Source organism: Mauremys mutica, chromosome 4, assembly GCF_020497125.1.
Source record: "Mauremys mutica isolate MM-2020 ecotype Southern chromosome 4, ASM2049712v1, whole genome shotgun sequence".
Classification (NCBI taxonomy): Eukaryota; Metazoa; Chordata; order Testudines; family Geoemydidae; genus Mauremys; species Mauremys mutica.
The window spans coordinates 95657425-95664973 of NC_059075.1; the positions used below are offsets into that span (position 1 = coordinate 95657425).

At 42.9% G+C, this 7549-nt stretch overlaps 1 long non-coding RNA gene across 1 annotated transcript; it reads right to left on the bottom strand.

Annotated features, from left to right (window-relative positions):
* Positions 1-1893: 1893 nt before the first annotated feature.
* Positions 1894-7549, bottom strand: LOC123368424. The gene is made up of 3 exons (XR_006578776.1): positions 4214-7549; positions 3727-3793; positions 1894-2455 (listed from the first exon to the last, which is right to left on the bottom strand). It is a non-coding gene; the product is annotated as an uncharacterized LOC123368424 (long non-coding RNA).

Genomic DNA, 7549 nt, shown 5'->3' on the forward strand with positions numbered 1-7549 from the left:
TCCAGACTCCTTGCAGCGGTACCCATACTGAAGCAGAACTCTGCAAAACTCCCTGCAGTTTTCTCAGAGGATGACATGTTGCCATTTTCACTAGCTGCAGCGATTATTTTCACACAGTTGTAACTGTGAGACTTGTGAAGAGAGTGATAAAACCTTGGGGATTACATAGGCCTATCTGGCACTTCAAGGAAGATGCTCCACACCCCAATTTCAGCCTCCGGACCAATCCCTTCAATCCATGTACAATGGCAGTGGCACAGGAAGCCAACTTCTGCTCCCAGGGAATTTGTAGGCTTCATGGTGATTCTGATCCAGATCCTATTTAGTTGTTCTGAGTAGGTCAGAGTGGAGCTCATGGGAAGTGGGTGGCCAGGAGTCACTACCTCTAATGCTTGTCTCAAGCTCAGCCATGAATCAGCAGGGCAGACATCTGGACTAGTGAAGCTCACAGGATCAGGGTTAGCTTATTATCTATGCCCATGGTCTACTCAATACAGCCAGTTGCAGCTTCCTGATTCTGGGCCTGGTTCTATGCTACCTCAGGTCCTGCTGTACTTAGATCAGCCTTAGGGCTGCTCTAAAGCATGCTAGATAGCTCTGTTCATACACCCCTCCACTATGCAGGGGTGAAAGTAACTTACAGGACTTACCGGTATTGCCGGAGTCCTGAGGGGGCGTGGCCTCATCCAGAAGAGGCGTGGCCTCAAGTGGAAGAGGCAGGGCCTCTCAAGATTTAAAGGCCGTGGGGCACCGGCTGTGGCTGGGAGCCCCAGGGCCTTAAATCAGCCAGGGGCTCCCAGCTGAAGAGGTGGCTCAGGGGAAAATTAAAATTTCCCTGGAGCTCAGGGGAAAATTAAAGGGCCCGGGGTTCTGGCCGCCACGGGGAACCCCGAGCTTTGCCAGGCTGGGGCCGGGATTTAAAGGGCCCAGAGCTCCTGCCGCTGCGGGGAGACCAGAGCCCTTTAAATCTCGGCCCCAGCCCGGCCGCCGGAGCTGCGGGTGGGATTCAAAGGGCTCTGGGCTGACTGCAATGGCGGGGAGCTCTGAGCCCTTTAAATCCCAGCCCCAGCCTGGCCACCGGAGCCGCGGCCGAGATTTAAAGGGCTCTGGGCTGCCTGCAGCCGCGGGGAGCTCTGAGTCCTTTAAATCCCGGCCCCAGCCTGGCTGCCGGACCCGCGGCTGAGATTTAAAGGGCTCTGAAATCCCCGCCGTGGAAGCCGGTGCAGTCCGGCACGGCGTACTGACTCTTGCCGGTATGCCATACCGGACCGGACCGGCTTACTTTCACCTCTGCCCCTATGCTGTATGCACTGTGAGAATAACTGGTATGCAGCACTGTTCCCTACATGCTAGGTCCAGAAGCACTGGGTGGAATAAGAGGATAAGAGCCAGATGTGCTTGCTATTAGCCCGGATGAGACAAAGAGGACTCTCTCATACTGGTAAACGGCCCAGATTTTCCAAGAGTATTAAAATATATGGTGCCTGATTCCCCACTGCCTGGGCACCTTGTGTAGTCATTTACACCTGTATAAAATAAGTGCAAGCGAGAGTAAAAAGCTACCATCAGGGAGTGGAGAATTCTGATTAGGTAGCATTTTACACCCACTATATACTCAGTGGTCTCAGTCTGCTGGGCACAGCTGGGTTTGTTTTCTGTATGTTATACAATTCTAATCACACTTTTGGTATTCAAATAATAGTAATAATATATAATGAACAAAAATAAATAATAACGTGCTAAGCCAAATTGCTGAGAAATGAAGGCAATGTATGAACATTCAGATTACCCTGTGAATGCAATTAACTGAAAAACGGCAATCCGTCCCAAAGTGACGTATCAAAAAGAAGCAGGCATTTGTGTAAGAGATGTATAGCAACCGAAAGAAAACACTCAGCATTTTAATCTGAACAATCCACTTATGTTCTCATTTTACATTAATATGCTTCTTGTTACCAGGTCACCAGGACTGATAGCATCAGATACATCAATTTAAGGGATACAGACAATGTTATAGGCCAAAAAGGCATATATACTTTAAAGTTACCTCGTCAATTAAACATTTATTAAAATAAACAAGGAAATAAAACCTTTATCAAGTCTGACTCAGTTTAAAAACAGTATGAAACCGGGGGCTTTGGCAGCTGAGCCAGGCTCTGTAACTTTATCCAGTCTTGACCAAAAGAAAGGAAAAAAAGTCACTGAGACCATGAAGAAACTAACAAAAATACAATTGCCAGAATTGTTACTGCACAGAAAATAAAGTATGAGTCCATCTTCTCCTTCTTTCATATAATAGCAATGAGCATGTAGATAACTTTTCATCTTCGAAACACATTACAAACATTATCTAATTCAGGGGTAGGCAACTGATGGCACGCGTGCCAAAGGCAGCAACGAGCTGATTTTCAGTGGCACTCACACTGCCCAGGTCCGGCCACTGGTCCGGGGGGCTCTGCAATTTAATTTAATTTTAAATGAAGTTTCTTAAACATTTTAAAAACCTTATTTACTTTTACATACAACAAAAGTTTAGTTATATATTATAGACTTATAGAAAGAGACCTTCTAAAAACATTAAAATGTATTACTGGCTCGCGAAACCTTAAATTAGAGTGACTAAATGAAGACTCGGCACCCCACTTCTGAAAGGTTGCTGACCCCTGATCTAATTAGTCCTCACTATACCCCAAAAGGCAGGGAAGTAAATGTTACAATCTCCACTGCATAGAATCATCCAAGGCTACAGAGCTTGCCATTGGCAAATTTAGGATTGAAACTCAAGACTTCCTGATTTCAAATCCTGTGGTCCTCCCCTCTCATTAGTTGCCATGAAATTGGTGGTTGTGGAAGTTGCCTCATTAATAGCTGTGGACATTTATGTCCATTAGAAATGGTAAGTGGTTGTATACGCTTCCCCACATTGCCCAGCCTACATGCCTCAACCCTAACCTAGTGGGATCACATCTAGGTGTGCGAAAGTAGCTTAGTTTCCATGTCCATACAGTTCTAATGAATTAGTAGCAATTGTGATGGCATTTGTGTATTGTGGGTCGGGTGGTTGCAAACGTCAACATTTGCCAAGTTACCACATAATGATACTGTATATGGAAAAACCATATTACTTGACCATTTTATGTAGTAACTGTTGGGAAATGTGACTTTTAATGGAAACGACTCTGCCTTCAACACAAAAATCTGTCTAAGACACTTACTATATATACTAATGTCCTACAGCATCCCTCTGAGGTAGGGAAATATCCCCATTTATCCCTATTTTACAGATGGAAAATTGAAATCAATGGAAGTTAGCAGACTAACTCCTTTTGAGCATTCAGCCCCAAGTGACATGCCAAAGTCACAGAAGAAGTCTATGGCAGAGCAGGGAATTGCATTTACCTCCCAGAGTCCCAAGCTAGTGCTCTAACCACTGCTCCACCCTTCCTCTCTAAAGCCACCATCAATCACAACTGACTGGACTTAACCAACCAACCTTATTTCTAAACATTTCAGTGATATTAACTGACTTGACTTCACAATTCTGAAACCAGGAACAAACCTGAATGAGAAAAATATCTGAGCTGATTGACACTATAAAATAAGATTGGTGCTGTAATTAAATGTGGAGCACAGTCTAATGATGCAGGTTTGGCTAATTAGTCTTGCTAATTTTAATAGTCTGGGTAGGAGGGAACAGAACTTTGTAGAGGCGGGTGTCATACGTACGTTGAGTCTCTGATGCAAAGGTTTGTCTCAGTAACTGAAAACCCCATAGATCAGAAAGGCTTCTTGTCTGAAAAATATGAACAAGAGAGGGCAAGTGTTCCATGCAGATACATAGGGCAATAGTGATCATGTCAAGGATTTTTCTTAAACCAAGCCATTTATGTCTGTGAATACCTGCACATCTATATACACACTGATAAAGGGCTGCACTGATAAACTTGAGGTTTGAATGCTCTCCAGGGTATCTCACAGCAAAACAGTATAATCTGCATTACAACACATTGTCATGCCTTTGCAAATATACTAGAGTATAGACTGCAAAAAAGCCAGCTGTCAAATGGTCACCATGAGATGCCAAGTCACCCAGTAACCGGATTCTAATATTCCATCTGTTTAAATGCCTATCAACATGTATCTGTTCTCCCTAGACATGTTTGTAAAGTTTTATTTTCTCTTGCTTCTTTCCTCCTGTTATTCTTAACCTTACCTTTTTAGGGCACACTGCCCAGAACGAGTCTGCTGCCGGCTCATGCTGCCGTGTCCCATTTCAGATGATGTTCTGACTCACTCTGGAAAGATTACTCTGTTCCCCTTCTCATCCAGTAGTATGTGCTCCTTTTTTCTTCTATTTTGTGATCCAAAGCCCTGGAGCCAAATCCACCCCTAGCGAATTCCATTGAAGTCCACAGAATGACATCAGAGGTTGATTTGTCCCTTAAATTTAATATAATTGAAGTCCCTTATCCAGTATGAAATAGTAAGCGTCATACATATTATTGTTGTTAAATGTGCCAGCCATCACGGAGAAGTATTGGTTCTTCTTATTCTGCATATTGGTACATTTGAATCTATATATTGCATTTATATTATGCAAAGAAAGAAAATTCATTCTGCTATTCAAGATAGCTCTCTACTGAGACAGCAATCAGCATACTGTAGTGTTGCTAATGTCCTGCTTTAATGAGATATCCAAACTTATAAAAACATTCACCTCTTAAATGATTAACTAAATAGTCTAAAATACATGTAACTACCATGTACTATTGCCATCTAGTGGAAAGGTAAGTAAGAACACAGGTTTCCTTTAATTTAATGAATAAAACTTATCATCCATGATCGTCAATGATGATTATTTTAGATAATTAGGACACCTTTGACAGACATACTGTAAAATTAATAAATTTCCTAATGGTTACCTTGCTCTTTTCTAATGGAAATCAATAGTCCCAAGTCTATTTCTCAGTATGGTTATAGGAAAATAACTAACATGCAGTTTGTCATCTCAAACTGCAGAAACTTAGCTTGTCCTCCTCTCTTTGATTAAATATAGCATTCACTAATCCACGGAACTAAATTTAAATACAGAATGTTAGTGGATTCACATGGTCTCATGGATGTATTTCAAAAACACAAGTATGCAATAGGGAGGTGGTTAGACAGCAAAAACAGAAATCGCATTGTACCTGTGCAGTTTATCACTGGTTAGTTAAAAAGAATAAAAATAATGCAATTGTATGGAATTAAAAGCAAATGCAGGATTTAGGAAGGGTGGTGGATTAAGCCTTGATAGGGAGTTCTTGCACAGTAGAAAGGGGGAAAAGCTGCTGGTCAGGCTGAGATATTGTAGTTTGTTGCAGCAGTTCCTTTAATGAAGTTGCATCTGCTGTAACTTTCAAAGAAGCCAGCAAAACTCAGTAACTTAACAGCTGTTCTTTGGATGCAAACTGCCATCTTCATCACAGATTTTAGATAAAGAGATGAGCATGTTACAGATATATTGTATCCTATATTTTTACTAGATTCTTGATCATTTACAGTTCACCCTAAAACTCCCACACATTTGTTTCTTAATGTCCATCGTGATCCGTTAAACCTCACTGCAGCAATGTTCCCATAGGAATGTGGCCTTTTGCCAGCCTTTCTCATGAACATTTCATTAATCTTCTTGGCTCTCATATGAATTACAAAACATTATTGGTTAGCAGTTTAACTGTTTTGCTTCCACATGTGCTAAAAATGTGAGTGTCACCAGGCTTTCATTTTTTAAAAAGTGAAGCAAATTATATAGTAACTAAACTGGGATTTTACTTTTAACAAGACAGTCACAAGAAAGGTAAAATAGGTAGAGATATCTTGTTGCTGAGCTGAATGTATGTATCTATTCTCTCTGACTTCTTTAATACTATAGGCCATATCCCCTACCCCCCTCAGAGGAGCACTTTTTATAAAATGTCCAACACTTCTGTTTTTTTTAAGTTCTACTGCATACTATACTCTGGGCCTGATCCAAAGCCCACTGAAGTCAGTGGAAAGACTCCAATTGACTTCAGTGCACGTTGGATCAGGCCCCTTGTGAGGACGGGCTGGTTGGGATGGGGACATGGCTGGCCAAGCAGGCGGAAGAGATGGGTTCATCAAAGAGCTCAATTCTAACTCCAGGTACATATGCTCAACCCCTATTGCTTTGGGGGTTGGGGAGCATCACAGCAGTATCTGGGGGCAAAACTTGGTCCTGTCAATGACATGATATGGCCATATATGTAGGTGAGTTACATTACTATGATACCCTTAATGTCTGCATTGCCTAACTTTTGAGTGTGCAAAATTGTAACCTTGACAGCGATCCATGTCTTCGCAGCTAACCTACATAAAAAGTTCAAGTAAATTTTCAACCCCCCATTTTGAAATGTCACCTGTTTTCTTTGTTGCTACAGCTAGCCATATGAAAGTGAGGTCTTTATACCCTGCCCTTTAAATTCCTAATGAATTTGAAGCACATTCTGGGAGTCGGGGAGAGATGAGGCAAGCTCAGCAAGACAGCATGGCCAACCAGGGGTTCGTTGAAGATGAGTGAGAGGGAGCTGGCTCACATAAAGGGAAAGATAGGCCCAGGGGAAGGGAGAAAGTTGGTTGAATCGAGAAAGAATTAAGAAGGGTCAGAGGGAGAAGGCTGCAACATGGAGAAATGAGAAAGGAACGGAGTGCACATAAGTGATCAGACCCTTTGAAACGCAGCCAAACTCCTGCACTTTTGAGGTTTTTCCAGCACTAGTCTGGTTTGAAATTGTTCAAGAGTATAAAGGGAAGAAAGATGAAGCAATAATTTCTAGCGATTGGGCAGTCCCTAGCTGGCGTATCTGGTTGGGAGCGAGGGTACAAATGTTTGACCAAATACTGACTAACTTGGGGTCTCACAATGGATAGTAGGCTAGAATTTTGCTCTTTTCTTAAATAACCCTGAGGAGAAGAAAATCATCATGAAAATTATGTTGCAGAGAGTGGTGCTTGTAGTAGGAATACATTAATTTAATTCTGTCTTTAGAAATGGTGGTATGGAGAACAGTGGGGGAATGTCACTGGCTTGTCTGTAGGGTTGTGACAGCTGGGAGGTGGATGATGGCAAAAGGAGGGCTGCCAGCTCAGATGTGTAGCAAGTTAGGGAGGCAGTGGAAAGGTTTTAATGTCACTGGAAAAAGCATAGCAGTAATGTCTTTTGCTGGGATCTGATTGAGACCCTTTTTTGGGAGGGTGGGCGTTGCTGGAACGTGGTTGGGTACTTCTCCAGGCCTCTAGAAAGTGAGGCAGACCAGAGTGGTAATAGGAAGGTTTGAGCCTGTAGAGGGTTTGGAAACAGGGTTTGTTTGGGGGAGGAGGTGCTGGAAGGAAACAGGAGAGGTTTGGTGGAGTTGCTCCCAGAGTTAGCAGGGGGGCTAGCCCAGTGAGAGGTGGGAAGAGTCGGGGGATAGCAGGTGGGTCTTGGCAGCTAGGGAGTGGGGACCGTCACTCAGAAGGCAATGGGAAGATTTAGGCAACTCTGTCATAG